General features: G+C 43.5%; 1 long non-coding RNA gene across 5 annotated transcripts in view; it reads right to left on the reverse strand.

The window, feature by feature from the left end:
- LOC133386996 (uncharacterized) overlaps positions 1–22,086 on the reverse strand; it is a 34,095-nt gene that overhangs the window by 4,983 nt on the left and 7,026 nt on the right. For 3 of the 5 annotated variants that reach the window (XR_009763331.1, XR_009763332.1, XR_009763335.1), the window contains exon 2: positions 16,919–17,063. This is a non-coding gene — a long non-coding RNA (uncharacterized LOC133386996). The other 2 variants (XR_009763333.1, XR_009763334.1) reach the window with 2 other exon arrangements.

Below are 22,086 nucleotides of genomic sequence, written 5' to 3' on the forward strand. Positions count from 1 at the left end.
TGCGACCTTCTGTATAGAAATAAACTTGGACTGGGCAACTGAGCAATCTCTTCTGAATCCCGATGCTCTAATCCTATGGCACACATTAAGCCTACCCATCCAGAAGGTTGCTCAGCCACAATTTTATAGGAAATATTTCACCTGTACTGGGTGGTGGTGCCACGGAGCAGCAAAGGGACCGAGTTATGAATCAGGAAATCCATGGTTACACCTCTTCCTTGAGCTTATGAGGTGACCTTTGACAGGTTTTGCTCACCATCATTGACCCGCCCCAATTTTGCAGCTGCAAGAATCATAGGATGAGAGAGTTGGAAGGGACTTTGGAGGCCATCTGATCCTTGCTCAGTGGTTATAACTGGCCTCCCTTATGCGCTTGTCCCAAGGACTGCGACAGGAGTCAGTTGTTTAGGCAAGCATTTCCTGATCCAACTGTTTTAATTGCTCTTTTGTCTGTTTTAAGCGTTATGCTTTTTAAAGGGCTTGTTTTATTGTATTGTATTGTATTGTATTTATTATTACGGTGAAAGACCCAACAGACTTGTTTTATTGTGTATTTTAAATATGGGCATTTTTAATGCTTTGATGGGATTGCTTTATTGTCTATTTTGATTATGTATGGATTTTATAATTGATTTTATGCTTGTAATTCTCGCATATAAGTGGTATGTTTATTCAACAGCAGCAGCAACAACAACGCTAGAACAACTCAGGACTGTCTACACCAACTGGCAGCAGCTCTCCAGGGTTTAGACTGGAGATATTCCCAGCCCCGCCTGGAGATGCTGGGGATTGAACCAGGGACCTTCTGCATGCACATCACATGCTCTCCCACTGAGTTATGGCCCTTCCCTATAATGTCGCTGGATTGCTACTAGCTACAGGGCCGGCTCCAGGCATGCCGGGGCCCTTGGGCACCAGCCTGCCTGGGCCCTGGCACCCACCCACATGCACAACCCACCTACCTACCTGCCAGGTAGGTGGGAGGTCAGGCGCTCAAGCGGGTGCAGGTGGGTAGCTCCCATCCTGCGATGTGTGGCAAAGGGGAGCACTACTCCCCCACCATAACGAGGGCAGGCAAGGGGGGAGGGAGAGTGAGGGGGTGGGAGCAGGCATGCCAGCAAGCGGGTGGGCAGCTCCCTCTCTGCAATCCGCTGCAGGAAGACTGCCGCGGAAGGGGAGCACTACCCCCCCACTATAATGAGGGGCTCTTAAGGGCCCCCTGTGGGCCTTGGGGCCCTCACCCAGGGCCCCACCTGGCCACCCTTTGGAGCCAGCCCTGGCTAGCTATTCCCCATCTCTGCATGGCCATATTCATTCTTACTAGGGTTGCCAGGTTCAGTCCCTGAGACCGATCCTATATCTTTAGGAGAAGAGAAAGTCAGCCAAGTGCAGGTGTTCTTGCAACCCTGTAATGGGAAAAACCACAAGGTGGAATTCTCCCTTCCCTGTGCATAACTTTTAAAGATACAGAAGATCTCTTGGTTGCCAGGCCCGGCCTCTTTAAAAGTTGTGCCGAGGGAAGGGAGAATTCCACCTTGTGATTTTTCCTATTACAGAGTTGCAAGAACACCAGCACTTGGCTGACTTTCTCTTCTCCTAAAGATACAGGATCAGTCTCACGGATTGAACCTGGCAACCCTAATTCTTACTCATTTTCTTCTTTAAAGTATTTGCATCCTTTCCCTAGACTGGAGTGATGAGGCATGAAGACAGGTCTGAGATGAGGATGGGCACCGGTGTAATGGCTGTGGGTGTCAGGAAGGGAAGGATGACAGATGGAAAAAGGTGGTGTTCCCTTCTGCGTGTCACATGGGGAAACTCATAAGGAAGCTGCCTTATGCAAAGTTAGACCATCTGTCCACCTAGCTCAGGATTGTCTACTGAGTGGCCATGGCACTCCAGGCCTTTGCAAGTTCTTATCTGGAAGCACCAGAAAGTGAATCTGGGACCTTATGTGTGTAAAGCATGTGTGTCACCCACAGAGCTACCACACCTTCCTCATTGTGTGTGTGGGGTTCTTATCTCAGGAGAATTAACTTGGGAGGCGGTGGGCTCTCCAACACTGGAGGCCTTCAAAATCCAGCTGGGCAGGCCTACTTTAAGTTGGATTCCTGCATTGAACAGCGGGGTTGGACTTCTAGGCCCCTTCCAGCTCCACGATTCTATGATTGGGTATTCTTTATACAGGCGTAACTATTTTTCCCCCTATTTCTTGCTCTGCTTTCGGATAGTGGAGGCTGGTTCAGTAGGGCAAGTGGGGCTCAGTCTGCCCTCCGCCATCTGCCTACCTTCCTCCTTACAACCAGGCCAGAGGGGTGGTCTTGGCTGTCAGCTTCCTCCTCCTCCTCCTAATCTCAGGTTGCCTTTGCGGAACTCAGCAGGAAGGAGGACAGGGACACAACTTTCACAAGTTGACTGCATCCACACCAGACATTTATTCCACTATGATTCCACTTTAGACAGTCATGGCTTCTCCCAAAGAATGCCATTTGTGAAGGGCACAGAGAGTTGTTAGGAGACACCCTATCCCCCTCAGAGAGCTGCAGTTCCCAGAGTTCTCTGGGAAGAGGGACTGCCTGTTAAACCACTCAGGAAATTGCATCTCTGTGAGGAGGATAGGGGTGTCCTAATGAGAGAAATGTATATAAAATGTTGCTTTTTCAGAATATTCTAAGGATAAATAAAATATGTGATTTTATTGTTAAGAATAAATGGTTAATAGGTTAATAGACTGTTTGCAGTAGATAATTCTATAGAAGCTGGAGTTAACGTAGATAGAGAAAAGGGGCTTTTTCTTAGAATAGGACATCTGTCTGAAGTTCAAACAAAGCAGCCAGAACAGACAGTTTGTGGTCAAGTTCCACTTCAAAATAGAAAGGGGATTTACACTGATGTAAATTTACAGCTGATGTTTTTAGCCCTTCATTGCTTTGCTTGATGTAAAGGGAGTTTTTATGCTTAGTTAATGAGGAGGGGAGGGGAGCAATATACCATATATGGGAAATAATAAATAAGGGTATAAGGTAGCCTAAAACTGAGGAGTGAGAGATGTAAACAGGGGAGGAGTTTCATGTGACAGGGACAGGCGGATCTGATAGGCTGTGAACCCTGGAAGTACCTGACCAATGGGGAAAACAGGGGAGGGCATGAAGCGTCGGGCTAGGGGATAAAAGATTTGTACCAATGTCATTTGGGTGTGTCTGCCTTCTGGTAGGACACCCGTCCTTGCAAGTACGAAATAAAAGCTTTTAAAATTGATTCACACTTGTCTCTGTCGTGGGTCTTCCACAGGAGACCATTTTTGGGGTCTCATAGGGGGTTTTTCCCTTAAGGAAAACCACGTTTCTTACAGATTGGGGGCTCATCCGGGATCCCTTTATTTTTGGAGTGACCGGTGGTCCTGACTGCCCCATAGGAAGGCGCGCCCCGTTGAAACTTTTCAACAGTCCTAGGGGACGAAAGGACTGACCAACTACTCCACTGACAAAGATCCCAGGACATAATTTGATAGACCAGACATTGTGAATCAGGGGGAAATTCTTTGGGTGTGGGTTTCTTGGAAGGAAAAGACCTGGAATGGTAGGTACACCGCCTAGACACGCGTGATATTGACCAGACAACTCTGTGCGCACGGACCAAGGTAAGAAAAACACAAGGGTTTTTTGGGTTAAGTATTATTTTGGTGGTCAGGGAAACCAAGACAGAAGGAACGGGTGTTTCTTCGGAAGACTCTTGGGTTAACGGAGTCCCTTGAGCCCCTTGAGTGGATTCTCTTGGGTTCCTTGAGAGTAATATCTCTTGGAAGAAATGTCACTTGGGAAGTGATATTTTGTCTTGGTAGAGGGATTAAAAACCCCTCTGGAAGTCTCTTGGGTTAACGGAGTCCCTTGAGCCCCTTGAGTGGATTCTCTTGGGTTAAAGGACTGGACCTTACTAGTCTGTGTAAAACAGAATAAAGTGGGGATTAAAGTCCCGGGCTGGACCTTGTCTTCTTGTGTGAAAAACAGGAAGAGGAAGGTACTAGCCTTAAAAGTGTGAGTGTGTGTCAGACTTAAACGTGAGTGAATGAGACGTGTCCTGGACACAAGCGAGTGTGAAATAAAAGATTGAAAGAGGTCTGACTTTAGAAATGGGAAATACAAGTAGTAAGAAGATTAAAGATCACACTAAGATACTTATTACAAAAATACCAGATAAGGAGATTAACATACCTCCTGAAAGTCCTCTGGTGATAAGATTAAGGACTTGGGAGGACTTAGAATGTACCAGGAACAAAGACAAGAAGAAAATGATTCAATATTGTTGTTTTGAATGGCCAAGCCAGCCCTTACAATTTCCAGCCATATTTTGGCCCAAATTTGGAGCTTCTGAGTGTTGACTTTGTATATATATTTAAAATGTCTATGTGAATAGTAAAGAACCATTCTCACAGGAAGAATCAGATTATGCATCATGTTGGGTGGGAAATGTTAGTGAGAACTGTTATTCTTTAAGATTCAGAAAGAACCAGGATAGAACTAATAAACCAACTAAAAATACAAGGGAGACCATTTTTGGGGTCTCATAGGGGTTTTTTCCCTTAAGGAAAACCACGTTTCTTACACTAACACCACGCAGCACCTTTCTTAAACTATACTTCCCAGGATTCTTTGGGGGAATAATAGTAAAATAAATGTCTGGTGTGAATGTGGGCCTAGACTCTGGCTCCCTCTACTGTTGGCCTCCCTGCCTTCCATCTCACCAGTCCCAACCAGCTATCACTGCACCTAAAACTGGTTCAGAAGACGGAGGGCTTGTGGATAAGTGGGACACAAGTACAGAAGATATTTCACTCTATTAGCAATTAGTTCTCAGTCTTTCTTGTCCCCCCCAGTGCCCATCAAGCTGATCCACACACTCCCCCCCCCTTACACACACTATCTCTTCCCCTCTCTTATACACACACACATAACGGGCAGAAGGCAAAAAGCCATTTTCTGCCATAAGATGCACTACAATATTAAAGAAACTGAAAACTACATTTTGAAAATTGCTTCCTTCCCAGCCTCCTCCTGCCTATGGAGAATCAATATCCCAGAAGAGCATTGCCTTAAACATTAATATTACAGAACGAAATTCATTCCTGATGGATTGACGGGCACATTTTCTTAAGGCCAAGCCGTAATGAACACAGCAACTTTCTCTTCCTCCCTTCTGTCTCACTCTTCCCTCCCCTTGCCCCGACAGAGATTGGATACTGCTAGCCTGTACACAGAACCATCTATTACTAGGCAGTGAGAAGCTACTCGGGGCCTGGTGCCCTCAACCCCGTAATGGCAAGGGGAAATCAAGAGAAGAGAAATGCTGCTGTTTTGCTCTAAGGCCCTGGATCCTGAGTCAATCAAGAGAAAGGTTGGCGGATGCGATGCCAGCTAATAATTCCTCCGGGGCCGCAGCTGCCCTGACTGTAAAGACCCCTAACAGGCCAGGCTTAAAAGCAAATCCATGTACCCCCATAAATTTGACACAAAGGTTTATATCATGTCACACTCGCTTTTCCTCTCCAAATCAGCAGCAGCCAGACGGAGCTTTTTGCAGGTATTCCAGCCATATGCGTAGGGCAGTTTAAGAAGGGATAATAATTAAGTGTCCAAGAAGTAATGTCAATTACTTCAAGTAATTAATGTCCAAGAAGTAATGTCAACTATGCTAGTTGCAGAATTATTCTTTTTTTAAAAAAAATCAACTCTCCAGGTCATATATGTCAAGCATACCTCAATTAATTTTTGAGACTAACAAATTTCTCTTTGTGTTCTGTTATTTTATATCTGTGTAATTAAACCCTGATAGTTATTGAAAACTTCCATCCTGATGAACATATTTATTTATTAATTAAAAACTTATATACTGCTGGATTGTAAGAAACCTCTAAGAGTTTTACAAAACACATTAAAATTATCGATAACACAGTCAAAAACACTTTAAAACATTTTTAAACGAATTTTAAAAAGCAACAGACAAAAAACCACAAACAGCATCTATGCATCTGGATAGGCTTGCCTAAACAAAAAAGGTTTAAGCAGGCACCGAAAAGAATATAACGAAGGCACTTGCCTAATGTCAATGATTAAAAAGAAAGGGGATATTTAATTTGTTGTTATCTTGCAATCATTTATTTTCTTTCTTGCTCTCTTTTAGTTTTGAGTGATTCACATCATGGTCAATTTTCTAATGTAATGCTCTGATTTTAGGCTCCTCGTAGGGCTAAAAGACATTGAGGAAGACGGGAGAGTGGTTCTAAGGCAGCCTTTCCCAACAAGTGAGCCACCAGGTGTTGTTGGACCAGAACTCCCATCAGCCTCAGCCAGCATTGCCAATGGTCAGGAAAGATGGGAATTGTGGTCCAACATCTGGTGGCCCACTAGTTGGGAAAGGCTATTCTAAGGCAACCACCTGTCGTGGAATTTACGACTGAGTTCTTTTTGAGGAGATTTAATAATGAAGCCAAAGCCTGTTTTAAGGTTGTTTATTTAGCTAAGCGCTTAGCCAGAGTAGAGCACAGGCCTCTACTCTCTTCCTCAAAATGGTGGTTAGTTACAGACAGTTATATACCTCTTCTTCCGTCACAAGCATGGCAACAGTTACATTGCTACAATAATGCTATACCCCCCTGTACCATCCATCCTCCCTCCATTCCTGCAATATCAGTGTCCTTGGCACATTTTCACTACAACAGCACTTTTCTTTCTTGTCTACGTGACTCCCTGTTGAGAGCAGAATGGCAGTCAGACTTGTTCAGTATTGATCTAAATCCACCTCACACCATTTGGTATGAGAGTTCAGAAATTTGTTGTTGTTATGTGCCTTCAAGTCGATTACGACTTATGGCGGCCCTATGAATCAGCGACCTCCAATAGCATCTGTCATGAACCACCCAGTTCAGATCTTGTAAGTTCAGGTCTGTGATTTCCTTTATAAAATCAATCCAATTCTTGTTTGGTCTTCCTCTTTTCCTACTCCCTTCTGTTTTTCCCAGCATTACTGTCTTTTCTAGTGAATCATGTCTTCTCATGATGTGTCTGTCCAAAGTATGATAACCTCAGTTTCATCATTTTAGCTTCTAGTGACAGTTCTGGTTTAATTTGTTCTAACACCCAATGATTTGTCTTTTTCGCAGTCCATGGTATGCACAAAGCACTCCTCCAACACCACATTTCAAATGAGTTTATTTTTCTCTTATCTTCTTTTTTCACTGTCCAACTTTCACATCCACACATAGAGATTGGGAATACCATGGTCTGAATGATCCAGACTTTAGTGTTCAGTGATACAGCTTTGCATTTGAGGACCATTTGTAGTTTTCTCATAACTGCCCTCCCCAGTCCTAGCCTTCTTCTGATTTCTTGACTATTGTCTCCATTTTGATTAATGACTGTGTCAAGGTATTTATAATCCTTGACAAGTTCAACGTCCTCATTATCAACTTTGAAGTTACATAACTCTTCTGTTATCATTACTTTAGTCTTCTTGACATTCAGCTGTAGTCCTGCTTTTGTGCTTTCCTCTTTAACTTTCATCAGAATTCGTTTCAGATCATTACTGGTTTCTGCTAAGAGTATGATATCATCTACATATCTTAAATTACTGATATTTCTCCCTCAATTTTCACACCTCCTTCAACTTGGGCCAATCCCGCTTTCCATATGATATGTTCTGCATATAGATTAAACAAATAGGATGATAAAATACACCCCTGTCTCACACCCTTTCCGATGGGGAACCAATCGGTTTCTCCATATTCTGTCCTTAGATATTCCGTCTGTCCATATTCTTGTCCAGAGTATAGGTTGTGCATCAGAACAATCAGATACTGTGGTACCCCCATTTCTTTTAAAACCGTTCCATTGTTTTTTGTGATCTACACAATCACTTTGCTGTAATCTATAAAGCACAGGGTGATTTTCTTCTGAAATACCTTGGTCCATTCCATTATCCAGCGTATGCTTGCAATATGATCTCTGGTGCCTCTTCCCTTTCTAAATCCAGCTTGGATGTGTTTTTTTCCAGAGAACCAGTTGTTAAACATTTACCAGCACACCACTGGGTACAGCTGCCTACAAAAATGTGTTTATTAGAAGAAATTTGCACTAAAATGCTGGAGAATTTCCATGAGGATTTTTTTAAATTGCAAATTGCTGCAGAAATGTGGAAAACTGAATTTCAGACTGGAAAAGTGAGAAACTGAGAGAACCGAAACGGACACGTCTCTCCATCCCTGCTTAAGACACAAGAAAGCAAGTTCTTCTTCACACAGCGCTTGGTTAGTTTCTTTATTAATTTGCTGTCCCTCCCTCCCTCCCAAAAGCAGTCCAGGGTGGCAAACGAGGCAAAACACTAAAGACATCTGTCTGAGGCCCAAGTGGGCTGAGTGCCAGCTATGACACCAGCAAAGAAAGTCTGGGTGGGCACAGAAGGAGCAAAGTATTTTTTAGGAGGGCGAAATATACTAGGTGGGGGCAAGCTCCTTGTCGGGGGAGGGGCCTCCCTGCCCCCTCCCTGCTGAGTGCTCTTGTGCTCCGGGGTTTTGCTTGGGGACTTCCCATAACGGTCACCTGGTTGGCCACTTTGAGAACTCTATGTGGGGCTGTGTGATGTTCCTGTAAGTTAGCATCTGTAAATATGGTAAGTGCGGGTCTATTGGGTGATGTATGGTAATTGACTGAGAGAGAAAGGGGGAGTACATGGGTGAGAAGCTGAAGTGTGCTGGATGATGAGTGGCTGAGTGGCTGGCTAGCTGAAGGTATAAATGGAGGTTTGTGAGTGAAGAGAGGAGGGAGAGTCAGAGAGAGTTGAGAGAGGTTGTTGAGTGGGTTGGCAGAGTTCTGAGGGAAGTTTGGATTGGATTTGGCTGATATTTAAAGAGGATATATATATGAAACCATACGCTTATGAAACATTCTAAAAGTAATCTTGTTATTTCCTGTTACTAATAAATAAATACTTCTTTGGTTTACCAAAGGCCTGATCCTTGGCTGGGAATATACAGACCAGAAGGGAGGGCAGGGTAATTACCAAGGCTGAACAGAAGCAGTATCTAATGGTGGCAGCGGTGAAGGGAGGAATTGTAACAAGTCAAGTATCCAGAGCAACCCAGAGTTGTATGCTTTTTATATAAAGATACAAGGGGGTTGGGAACAGCATAAGCACTCAGTCGCAAAAGTAACCAGCTAGAGAGAGACTCAGGCAAAGTCTCTGGGAGTATTGGTTACAGGACGTGACTGGTGGTGTTGCCTAGCAGTGGGATCTAGTGAGATCTGTGCTAGAGCGGAGAAACCATATAAAGGACGGTCTGGACTGGTGGTGTCCCTGGTGGTGCCTAGTGAAAGGCAGTAGCCACAAGCAGGTGGGAACCTGACAGGGAGAGCCAGGGAAGGGCGTCACATGTGGTGGCTGTAGCGGTGGGATATGAACAAAAGAGGATACAAACTAAAGAGAGTCCTTAAACAGTGGTGTGACTGTAAAGGAATAACAAAGATTACTTGTGAGCATGTGGCAAAGAGTGAGTGAGTTTCGAGAAACATGGCTGAGTTCATGAAGATGAAAAGAGAGGAGCTGGTAAAAGAGAGGAGCTGGTGGAAAAATGTATAATGTTCCAGTTACCTCATGAGGGTAAAGGGATGGATGAATTAAGAGTGGCATTAATAACATATACGACAATCCAAACCAAAGAACCTGCAAGAGAAGAGACCCCAGAAGGGTGCTCAAGTAATCCTGCTTATGTGGAGTATTTAAGAGAGAAGTTAAATTTGGAGACTGAGAAATTGAGAATGGAGAGTGAAAAATTGAGAAAGGAAACTGAGGAAAAAGATAAGGACAGAGATATTGCAATGGTGAAAATGAGAATGGAGGTGGAGGAAAAGGAAAAGCAGCGAATGTTAGAGACTGAAAGGATGAGAATGGATGCTGAGATACAAGTGGAAAGATTAAAATTGGATAGAGAGAAATTTCACTCTGAGGAGACAAGGAAAGAGAAAGATGGGGAAAAAATAAAAATTACTCCAAAGGACTTTGCTGTCTATGAGCCTGGTCAAGATCCTCAAATTTACCTCACAACGTTTGAAAAGGCAGCTCAGATGTGGGGGCTACCTGAAGATAAATACATGCAGTATTTATCAAATCTGATTAAAGGGGAATTAGCTGAAGTGTATCAGTACTTCCCCTCAGACAGGCCAGTAACATATGCTGAATTCAAAGAAGCAGTGTTTAAAAGATTCAGACTGGGGCCTGATTATTTTAGAAAGCTTTTCAGAAACTGCCAGATACAGACAGGGAGGTCTTTCGTGGAGCTGGGGGCAAAACTGATGGATATATTTGGGAAATGGCTGACAAGTGCAAAAGCTCAGTCTGGAAGAGGTGAAAAACCTCATGATATTGGATCAGTTGTACCATCAATTGCCGCCTGAAATTAGGTTGTTGGTGAAAGATCGTGTCCCTAGATCTGTAACAGAAGCAGCGGAGCTGGCCGATCATTTTGCCTCAAACAGATCTGGGTGGATGGCAAAACCACTAAGAGATTTTAAAGCTAGACCAAATAACAATGGCAGAAAAGATGTGGCACCACAGAGAGTAAACCCTCAAATAAAATCAGAAGGGCACAAGACACCTCAGTTTGGGTCTGTGTTCCCTCAAACAGAGGAGAAAATCTGTTACCGATGTGGGAAGCCAGGCCATCTGCGTTTTCAATGTGAGAGTGTAAACCCCCTCAGTAATCCTGTTCAAGGAAGGACAGTAAAGAGTGAACTGAGAGAGGGAGAACCGAAAAAGATACAGTTTTGTCAAATAAGCTGGTCAAAGGTCCAAGATTTGGACTCAAGCTTGAGAGAAGTGTGTGTGCAAGGGGCAAATTATTGGGCTTTGTTAGATACTGGGGCTGCTCAGACCTTACTGAGGCCAGATTTAATAAAATCTGAAGACATTTTACCTCAGGAAAAGCTGGTAATCCAAGGGGTAAGAGGCGAACCAGAAAGCATTCCCACGGCCCTAATAAAACTAAAATGGAGGGGAAAGGAGGAGATGTACGAAGTGGGTATCTGCTCAGCAAGAAGAACCTGTGATTCTGGGCAGAGATATTATGGGGGCAGGAGGAAAAATTTATGTGGTGACTAGACAACAACTTGGCAAAGCAACAGAAGCCATTTTGGCAGAGACTAAAGAAAATAGGGTGGAACCTGTGATTGGGCCTGAGGTTGCCATAACAACTGCTAGTATGCCTAGAGCAAAAGAAACTTTGTTACAAATGGGGTCTGACACAGAGACACAGCAGTTCAGAGAGGAGCTGAAAAATGATAGCAGTTTGAATGTAATGAAGGAAAAAGCCCTCCAAAACAGAATTCCCTTTACAGAAACTCTGAGGGATCAAACTGTGTGGGAGAATGGTGTGCTGTACAGGCTGAGGTTGCCTAATGAATGGAAGAACCACTGTGAACATGTGTGGAAAAGTGGGGGGAAATCAAAAGCTCTACTAAGATTTCCTATTCCATTGGTGTGCTATGTTGTGAAAGAAACCTCACCCATTTGGTACTTTTATGGGGGGAAGTACTTTGGAAGTGCACAACCTACATCTTTGGTTAAAAACTACATTAGTCTGCAGAGTTTTCCTTCTCATACATCCACAAGGCATGGGTGTAATACATCCTGTGGGGAAAGAGGAAGGAACCCAGATTTCTTGCTGGAAATACAATTAAGCAGGGTGAGATTCAAGCCTGAAGTATATCCATCTGGCGAATCAGAATGGGAAATCAACTTGTTAAAGCAACCAGTTTCTTGTCAAGTGGTTGTGGTTCAAGATCTTGAGAACAGATATAGTTTGGATACATCTCAGATAAATAAATTTCTATACCTTTACTGTAGTAAAGAAATGTTTAGAAAGGCACATTCTAATATGTTGACAGTCAAAGCATTGCAGGTGTGTCCTGAATCGGGCAGATCACAAGAGTGTTGTTTACGAGTGTCATTAGTGCCACTTCGTTTCAATATTGATCTGGATACCCTGAGGTTCTTGAAGGATTTCTTCACTAGTCTGTCTATAGAAGTAAAAATCCTAATGACTCTAGATCATGGGGTTAAAAAGCTTCATGGTGCAGACATAACATGTACCTTACCCAAGCATCCCAGTAGTTTAAAGGAGTCAAGCCAGATTATTTCTTTCTCATTACACAAACGAGTGAGTCAGAATGAAAGAGTGCTTGAGAAAATCAGGAAACAAGGGAGAGCATTTTTAGGTATGGCTGGTTTTAACAGAAAGTTTATAAAGGGGTTTGGAGAGATAGCAACCCCACTGCATGAGTTAACGCAGAAAAAGTGTGCTGAGTGTGTGAGATGGGATGAACGGTGCCAAAAGGCTTTCGATCAGTTGAAGCAAGCGTTGTGTCAGGGTCCGATATTGATAGCTCCGGACTTTGAACAACTGTTTATAGTGGCAACAGATGCATCTGATTTGGCTCTTGGAGTTGTGCTGATGCAAGAGCTGTGTCTCTGTGTCAGACCCCATTTGTAACAAAGTTTCTTTTGCTCTAGGCATACTAGCAGTGGTTGGTCCGGAAGCTGCATCTGGTGCAAAATACAGCAGCACAACTGCTCACTGGGGCAAGGTAGCGCCTACATGTCACCCCACTGCTGAATGAATTGCACTGGCTATCTATTAGCTATGGGCCAAATTCAAGGTTCTAGTTTTGGTGTACAAAGCCCTATACAGCTTGGGATCAGGATACCTGAAAGACCGTCTTACCCCTTATATACCCAGCCGATCACTGCGCTCTGCAGGTGAGGGCCTCCTGCAGATACCATCTTATCAGGAGGTCCGTTCTGCACAACTTAGGAAATGGACCTTTAGTGTGGTGGCACCTCCCCTTAAATATTAGACAGGCATCATCTCTGTTATCTTTTTGGCGCCTATTGAAGACTTTCCTCTTTCAACAAGCCTTTTAAGTTGAGACCTTATCCCAGTCTACGTCTGTGTTGGAATTGCTTTTTAATACGCTTTTAAACTTTTTTTTAATTTTTTTTTTAGCCTTTTTAAAAGAAAAATGTTATCAAAATGTTTTTAAAGTTGTGTTTTAATGTATTTTAATGTCTGTGTTTATGATGTTTTAAAGTGTTTTTAGTGCTTTTGTTTGCCGCCCTGGGCTCCTGCTGGGAGGAAGGGTGGGATATAAATCAAATAATAAATCATAAATAAACAAACTCCCAGCTCCTACGGGAGGAAGGGCAGGAGATAGATGGATACATGGATAGGACAGGATAGGATGCTGGCGAGATGCCCCCCCCTTTGACCTTATTCAGCTGCAAATGGGCTCTTCTGCAGGTAGCAGGCCTGAAGAAAGTGATATGGCTCCAACATGTGGAGAATCACTAAGCATCTCCACCAGCCATTTATTTAAGAAATTTTATGAAACACATAATAAAAATAAAATCTAAGGGGTGAACATAGAACAGTGATATGAATACAGAAAGATTTAACAATATTTTTTTTAAAAAAACAAGTACACACAAATGAATTGTGTCTAGGGAGGCTTGCTGAAATAAAAATATTTTTAGCTGGTGCCTGCCTAACATTAATAGGCTGGGAGATCCAAAATGCAGGTGCTGTGGAACAAACATTATGTGGCACTTGGTAAAAGTGCAAGTTCTGCAGATCAAAATGGTTGATAAAATAGGTACATATTGTAATGAGGGCTTGCAGTTCCCTGTTTCTGCCAAAGGGTGGTGCTGGCGCATTGAGGCAGAGAAAGGGTTTGGCTTTTAGGGCTTCCAGACTGTCACTGTTCTGGGATGGTGTTTGACTGCATGCTGGCAAATTCAGGTTTATGTATTTATATTATTTATTTAGACATTTCTATACCACTTAATATATAAAAAATCTCCAAGAGTTTTGCAGAAAATTGAAACAAACAACAAATGTTACAGTAATGCAAAGTAGTAAATACAAACCGATTTTGCACAAAAAAGGTTGCACTATTAAAGCTGATTTGGAGCTCTTGAACAGCACAGCTGATTCCCCAAAGACAGAACGATACGGAAAGTGATGGGGTAACACGTGCTTTGATGCAACTTTGTCCCACCACCTCACAAACAAACGCAAGTGAATGATTATTAAATCTCCAACGTTGCCTAATCTCCCTGCAAACAAACCAGGGTGATTGCACAATACACAGCTTGTCTGGAAGTGCCCTGCATTTCAAAAGGGTGGCTTCACCCAGTACTGTGGGATTATATGGGGAGTACATCAAGAGGAGTGAAAACGCTGGTCAATGTGGCATGCACATATTTATAAATTCAAATAAAAGCCTATTTTTTAAAAAATGCAGGAAGGAGAGCAGGAAGAGAATGAAACTAAGGCCCTGCTATTACAGACTGATTTTATACGTATTCTATAAATGGGCCAACACTCGCCCGCTCCACAAAGCACTGAGCACACAACTTTCTTGTGGAAAGTGGAACAGCTTGTTTGTGCAGCCATGGAAACAGACACAGATTTTGGATTCCTAAAAGCTCAGCCTCTTTCTTTAGAGCATGCTTTGAACTATCATGATGCTCCTCCAAATTATTGCATAGGCAAAGCTGTGGGATGCTAGCTCCAGTTGGGTTCTGGTTTGGCCATGGGTATAAAGATCCCCCCCTCAAGTCCATTGGAAAGGCCAAGCAAGCATCAGTGGAGCTTTCCTGCTCTGCTCTTTCACTGTCTTTATGCTGTCTTAATCCGAAATTAATGCAGCCAGCCGCTTTAAAACAAAAGAGAATGTAAGCCTTGGACAGCACTTGAAAAATACTGACCTTTAAAAGTTTGATGTCAGGGACATAATAATTTTGGCATTTGGATGCTTCATGGCTTCCAGCACTCTCCTGTTCTTGTAATTATATTTAAGTGAGAGGTCTTGAAGAACTCAGATGTGAAATTAGTGCTCTCCCAACAAAAATATTTAACTCGTTCCTAAGATCAGCCTGGAAAGCGGCCAATGTAACACCAATTTTTGAAAGGGGGGGATCCTGGAAATTGCAGGCCAGTTAGCTTAATGTCTATCCCGGGAAAACTAGTAGAAAATATTGTTAAATATAAAATAGCCAAGCATATAGAAGAACAAGCACTGCTGAAGTAGAACCAGCATGGCTTCTGCAATGTTAAATTCTGTCTCACTAACCTATTAGAGTTCTTTGAGAGTGTCAGCAAGCATATAAATAGAGGTGATCCAGTGGACATAGTGTACTTACACTTTCGAAAAGCTTTCAAGGTACCTCGCCAACAACTCTTGTCCTGAGTAAGCTTAGCAGTTATGGAATAAGCGGATAGGTCTTTTTGTGGATCAAGCACTGGCTAAGAAACAATAGGAAGAAACGGACAGTTCTCCCAAAGGAGGGATGTAGAACATGGAGTTCTTCAAGGACTGGTGCTTTTTAACTTGTTCATAAACAATCTAGAGTTGGGGTGAGCACTGAGATGGCCAAGTTGGCTGATGATACTAAATTGTTTAGGGTTGTTAAAATGAAAAGGGATTGTGAAGATCTCTCCAAACTGAGTAAAATGGCAAATGCATTTCAGTAAGCAAATGTAAAGTGATGCATGTCAGAACAAAAAATCTTACTTTCACCTATACACTCATGGGGTCTGAATTGGGGGTGACTGACCAGGAACAGGACCTTGGGGTTGTAGTGGATCGTTCGATTAAGATGTCGATCCAGTGGGCAGCAGCTGTGAAAAAGGTGAATTCCATGCTAGGGATCATTAGGAAAGGAATTGAAAATAAAACTACCAATATCACACTGCTGTTATACGAATCTATGGTGCAAGCTCATTTGGAATACTGTGTGCAGGTCTGGTTGCTTCACTGCAAAAAGGATATTGTAGAGTTAGAAAAGGTTCAGAAAAGGGCAGGCAGAATGATCAAGGGGATGGAGCAACTCCCCTATTAGGAAAGGTTGCAGCATTGGGGGCTTTCTAGTTTAGAGAAAAGGCGAGTCAGAGGTGGCATGACAAAGGTGTATAAAATTGGTTTTGGTTTTTGCATCTGGACATGGAGTTGGTGATCTGAATGTGGAGGGCCTTACATCAGTCCCTCTGTCATGGACAGATCACTGCTTGCTGAAGTTTAGACTTACAGCGGCTTCCCCTCTGCAAGGGTGGGGGACCTATTAAGTTGGTCCACCCCCAGAGACTAATGGATCCGGATGGTTTCCAAAGGGCTCTGGGGAGTTTTCCGGCTGATAGGGCTGGCGCTCCTGTCGAAACCCTGGTTGAACTGTGGAATACAGAAATGACTCGGGCGGTTGACATGATTGCTCCTGAGCGCCCTCTCCTATTTAGAGCTCATACAGCTGCATGGTATACCCCAGCGCTGAGAGCGATGAAATATAGGAGACGGCTTGAGTGCAGATGGAAGCGAACTCCTAGTGGATGAAATTATACACTGGTAAGTGCATATGGTAAGCTGTATTTAGGGGCAGTGAGGGCAGCAAAAAAACAATATTTTGCTGCCACTATCAAATCATCAATCTGCCGCCCAGCAAAGCTCTTCAGAATTGTCCGGGGGCTATTATACTCTGGACCCAGGGACAAGGTAGAACCATCTGAGGCCCGCTGTAATGAATTTGCTAGGCACTGCCAGGATAAAATCTTTACCATCCACCAGGACTTAGACTCCAGTGTAGGGTTGCCAGGTCGGAACCATCCAGAACCTGAGAAAATGGGGGCGGGCCCTAGTGACGTCATGGGGCGGGCCCTAGTGATGTCACAGGGTGGGCCCTAGTGATGTCATGGGGCGGGCCCTAGTGACATCATGGGGCGGGCCCTAGTGACATCATTAAACATGATACATTGTATCAACCACAGTTGCTTGGAGCATACCATTCCAAAAAAATTCTCTGGAGATTAAAATAGAAATCTTACCTAAAACAGGGTGTTCCTAGGTCCATCTGAAGTGACAAGGTCATTCTTTCTCACAAGCTTAGGGTGATGCAAAATGGAAATGGACTGCCTTCCAGTTGATCCCAGATAGGGTCTTCATGGTAAGCAGTATTCAGACAGAGGTGGACTGCGAAAAATACAAATAATTGGGTGTTAGAACAAATTAAACCAGAGCTATCACTAGAAGCTAATATGACAAAGCTGAGGTTATCATACTTTGGACACATAATGAGCAGACATGATTCACTAGAAAAGACAATAATGCTGGGAAAAACAGCAGGGAGTAGAAAAAGAGGAAGGCCAAACAAGAGATGGATTGATTCCATCAAGGAAGCCACAGACCTGAACTTACAAGATCTGAACAGGGTGGCTCATGACAGATGCTCTTGGAGGTCACTGATTCATAGGGTTGCCATAAGTCATAGTCGACTTGGAGGCACATAACAACAACAGGCTTCAATCCTAAATACATATAGTAGGTTGTATATGCCCCGCCCTATGGAAACAGTGGGACTTATGAGTAAACATTCATAGGATTGTGCTGTTAAGTATTGAAGTTACAGCTATTTTTGTTAACCTTTTAAACCTCAATCAGCCTTTTTACTTTGAGCTTTTCATTGCATAAATTATTCTAGACATTAACATTTCATAATGAAGCTTTGCTTTGCATATAGCTTACAGATTTCTGGTTAGTCATGCAATCATTCCAGTCTTTTAGATATTTAATAAATCTGTTGCTGTGTCTTAATAAGGCAGTACATACAGAATTAATTCTGCTGCAATCAGCGAGGAGCTGGGTTGCACTCATGGTGCGACCACATTCAGTGAAATCAGTGATAATTTAGGTTGCTGTCCTATGCATATTTAGGACTGGGAATAAATATTGTTAGTGGGTTAGACTTCCGGGTAAACATACATGGAATCGAACTGTTAATTTCATAAAAAAGAAAGCAAAGCTAGTTTAAGGGCAGATGTACTGGCTGTTACAGATGCCATATTAAATACCACAGGGACTTTCAAAATTGCCCAGAAGGGCAAATTCCAGCAGACATAGTTTCTCACAACATTACAACCTTCCAGAAATGGTAAACTACTGTTAATTAAAAGGCATATAGGAAGTTGCTTTGCATTAAGCCAGGCCATTGGTCCAACTAGCTGAGTATTGTTTTGCAGGATTTCAGACTGGGGTCTTTCCCAGCCTGACTTGGAGAACGTTTCCTGTTCAAAGCATGTGGTATACCACTGAGCCCTTCCTTCAGGAATTTGCTTTTTTAAATCTGGCAGTGTTATAATGCAGGGTGGGGAAACCTATGGCACCCAGATGTTGGACTACAACTCCATTCATTCCTGACTATTGGCTATGCTTGCTGGGACTGACAGGAGTTAGAGCAGCCTTTCCCAACCAGTGTGCCTCCAGATGTTGTTGGACCACAACTCCCATCAGCCTCAGACAGCATTGCCAATGGTCAGGAAAGGTGGGGATTGTGGTCCAACAACATCTGGAGGCACACTGGTTGGGAAAGGCTGAGTTAGAGTCTAACAACATCTGGAGGGCCATGGTTTCCCCAGACCTGCTGTAGTGGCTGGTGGATCTTGAACTGTAGTGTATGTGGCAACTGGATATTTGCAGGATCAGAGCCCTCTGATAATCAGTTTATTGACCCAATGGGAGTTTCCACCCACAGCTCCCATCATGTATTAGCTGACAATTTTAATCAGGTGTGTGGAACCTTTGGCCCACCAGATGTTGCTGAACTACAACTCCCATCATCCCCAGCAAGCATTGTTAATAGCTAGGTAGGGATTATGGGAGTTGTAGTTCAACAACAACTAAAGGGCCACAGGTTCCCCACAGCTGCTTTTAACTAACTAGAGTCATTTATTGATTAGCCAGAAGACAACATGATTCAGATTATGTTGCATTGTGACTGAGCTGGGACACAATGGATCATCTGTAACCATTAGAAACAACAAGCTGACATGACAGCCCTTAACATGACTATATCTTCACTAAACTAACATTACAAAGTTCCCAACAGTTTGTAAGCTGCAGTCATAAACTGTAAAATAGCTGAAACGTTCAGCAGGCACTCTGAGATAAAATAATTACAGTTGAACCTTCTATATTGTGCAGTAATTTTCAAGCAGTTTCTTTATTTACAAGCTAAAGGAAACATCAGTTCAATACGATGTCGCTCTACAGGTTTGAGTAATACTATACATACACTTCATCCCTGATAATTTCCAACAACTCTTCAGCTTGTGTTTACACATCCTTAGATTTCTGGCAAGCAATCACTTTGTAACCAGCTAGCTTATTTTATGCACAAGTTTAAAAATGTGGTTTCAAGAAACAAGCAGTCAGACTCAGTTCAGAGTTATTATTTCTTCATGTTCTGTTCTGTGCCTCTTGCAGCCCAGTCTCACATACATTTACTTGGAAGTAAGTGCTGAGTTTAATAGTAATTAAGCTTGTGTGTGCACAGAATTTCAGCCTAAGGACAGAAGGGACTACATATTATTTTAGCAAATGCAGGTTCCCAAACCTGTGGTAGCCAAAATAATGTAAAGTGAAAGCAGGGGAGAACTGGCATGTTATTTTACTTTATCTGGGATATTTCTGTTTCACCCCATCCCAGGCTGGTTAACAATGCAAATGTTGGAAAGGAGAGAGGAATCTTTAAACTTACATCTCACCTGCCAATTCCCCCTCCTCATGGCTCTAGCAGCTCAGTTTACTTTCAGTTATGGAGTCCATAAAGAGTGGGAGCAATGACCCAGGGGGTATTTGTCTGCAATAGCAGAAGGTGTAGTGGGGCTGAATCTGCTCACTCCACAGCTCAGTTGCCTGCCCCCCCCTCTCTCTCTCTCAGGCCTACCAAGTCTGTTTCCCTGGCGCAACGACTCCCAAGCAGAGGCCTAGCTACCAACAAGCTGGGCCGGCCTCCTCCGACGAGGCCTTCTTGCTCCAGGGGCGGCGGCTACACTTTGCTCACTTCCTGTCTCTCTAGTAGTCCCTCCCTCAATGACAAAGGGCGGGAAGGCGGCCAGTCAATCACGCATGCGTGCCTGAGGGAGACACTGAAAAGCCGGAGATCAACAGCTTCAAACAAACTACGGCCAGAGGCCGGAGACGGCCCCCTTTTGCCGGAGACTCCGGCAGAAAACCGGGGACCTGGCAACCCTACTCCAGTGTTATAGCAGCTGAATCAAGCGAGGTATCCAGAGCACAGCCTTGTCCCGATTTCTTGGATGAGTTTCAGTTGGTGCTGCTTGAGGACGTTGGCAAGGTGCTTGGACAGGTTCATGAAACCACTTCTGTGCTGGATCCTTGCCCTTCTTGGCTAATAAAAGCTAGCAGGGATGGAACAGCCAGCTGGGCCAGGGAAGTGATTAATGCCTCTCTGCGAGAGGGGGTGGTCCCTGGCTGCCTGAAAGAGGCAGTAATGAGACCACTCCTGAAGAGGAGCAGCAGAATGGGGGGTGGGGAAGCTGAGTTGTATTAAGAGTAAACAGTTAATTCCCTGTGTGTGATAAGGGGTGGTAACGCAGCCGAAGCTCTGCTCACGGCTGGAGTTCGATTCCAACGGAAGGAGGAAGTCGAATCTCCAGTAAAAGGGGTCGAGGTCCACTCAGCCTTCCATCCACCCGTGGTCGGTAAAATGAGTACCCAGCATATGCTGGGGGGTAAAGAAAGGCCGGGGAAGGAACTGGCAATCCCACCCCATATATACGGTCTGCCTAGTAAATGTTGCAAGACGTCACCCTAAGAGTCGGAAACGACTTGCACTACAAGTGCAGGGACACCTTTACCTTTATGCTGAAAAATGACTAGCCCATGATAGTTTATGCCTCTATTTATTTATTTTAAAAAATTATATACCTCCTGATTGTAAAAAAACCTCTAAGATGTTTACAAATAAGTCTATTATTATTCTTTAAGGCATCACAAGACTCTTTCATTAGTGCTTTCTAGAGATGTTTGCATGTTTTTCCTTTTTTAACCTCCAAATGTAAAAGGACTAGATACTTTCTTTTTAAATTGAAAGCTGAAAAGTCAGGGAGGGGGCTTAGGTGACAGAATGGGGTGATGCCCCAAGGGACCCCTTGTAGCTATGGCCCTCCGTCAAGTGGCCTTCTACACAACACACAAGTTGCACCTTTGTCTGTGTAATGCGTAGAATGACCATCCATGAGGTTTTTTGTTGTCATTGTTTTGGATGAGTGCAGCCCAGCAGGTAGTAACTGGCTCTTTCAAAATTCAGTGCCAAGAAACTACAGCTTGTGGGCATTGGACGTTTCAGTTGGCATCATAGCCTCTGCTAACTGACTGCTTCCTGGCCTCTCAACGGCCTCAGTGAAACTGTTTAATTAATCCCTCACTGGAGCAATTCAACACTGCATTCTTGAGCCATGAGCTACCTTGGAACCTGTTAAAAATCCCTTCTCCCTCAGTGCAAGATATCCTTCTTGGCTCCAGCAATGATAAATATTGAAATTAGGTAGGGGAGGAACCTCTTATTCTTTTGTTTGTAAATCCTGTTAAAACATGAGAGAAATGGTAGTGAATAGTTAAGATCCCATGCACTTACTGGGAAGTAAGCCGCATTCATGGGATTTACTTCCAGGTAAAACTGTATAGGATTGAGTTTCATGAATATGAGCAAAGAAGTCTTGGTTCAGGTCTCACCTCTGTCACAAAATTATTCGGTGATTTTAGGTATACCTGTTTCCCCTGTCCGCACAATAGGGATAATTCCAGCCTATCTGACAAATGTGTTGTAAGGATTACAGAGGTTATTATGTATTTTTTGTTTCTAGTACATAAGTAAAAGCAGTACAATGCAGCATAGATACAACGAGAAAGGACAGTAAAGTCATTCCAACTTTGAGAAATAAATGCATTTTTAGTTGTTGCCTGCCCCACAATAGTGAGGGATATAATCAAATCTTCACAGGGAGGGAGTTCCATAACAGAGGTGCCACCACTAAGAAGGCTCTGCCATCTGTAGCAGCTCCATGGGCCATGCCCATTGAGGGCACCACAAGCAGGACCTTCCTGGCTAGGCTTTTAAAGATACAGAAGACCTCTTGGTTGCCAGGCCCAGCCTCCCAGAGGTCTTCTGTATCTTTAAAAGTTGCGCAGGGGG

This window comes from Rhineura floridana, chromosome 6, assembly GCF_030035675.1.
Source record: "Rhineura floridana isolate rRhiFlo1 chromosome 6, rRhiFlo1.hap2, whole genome shotgun sequence".
NCBI lineage: Eukaryota > Metazoa > Chordata > Lepidosauria > Squamata > Rhineuridae > Rhineura > Rhineura floridana.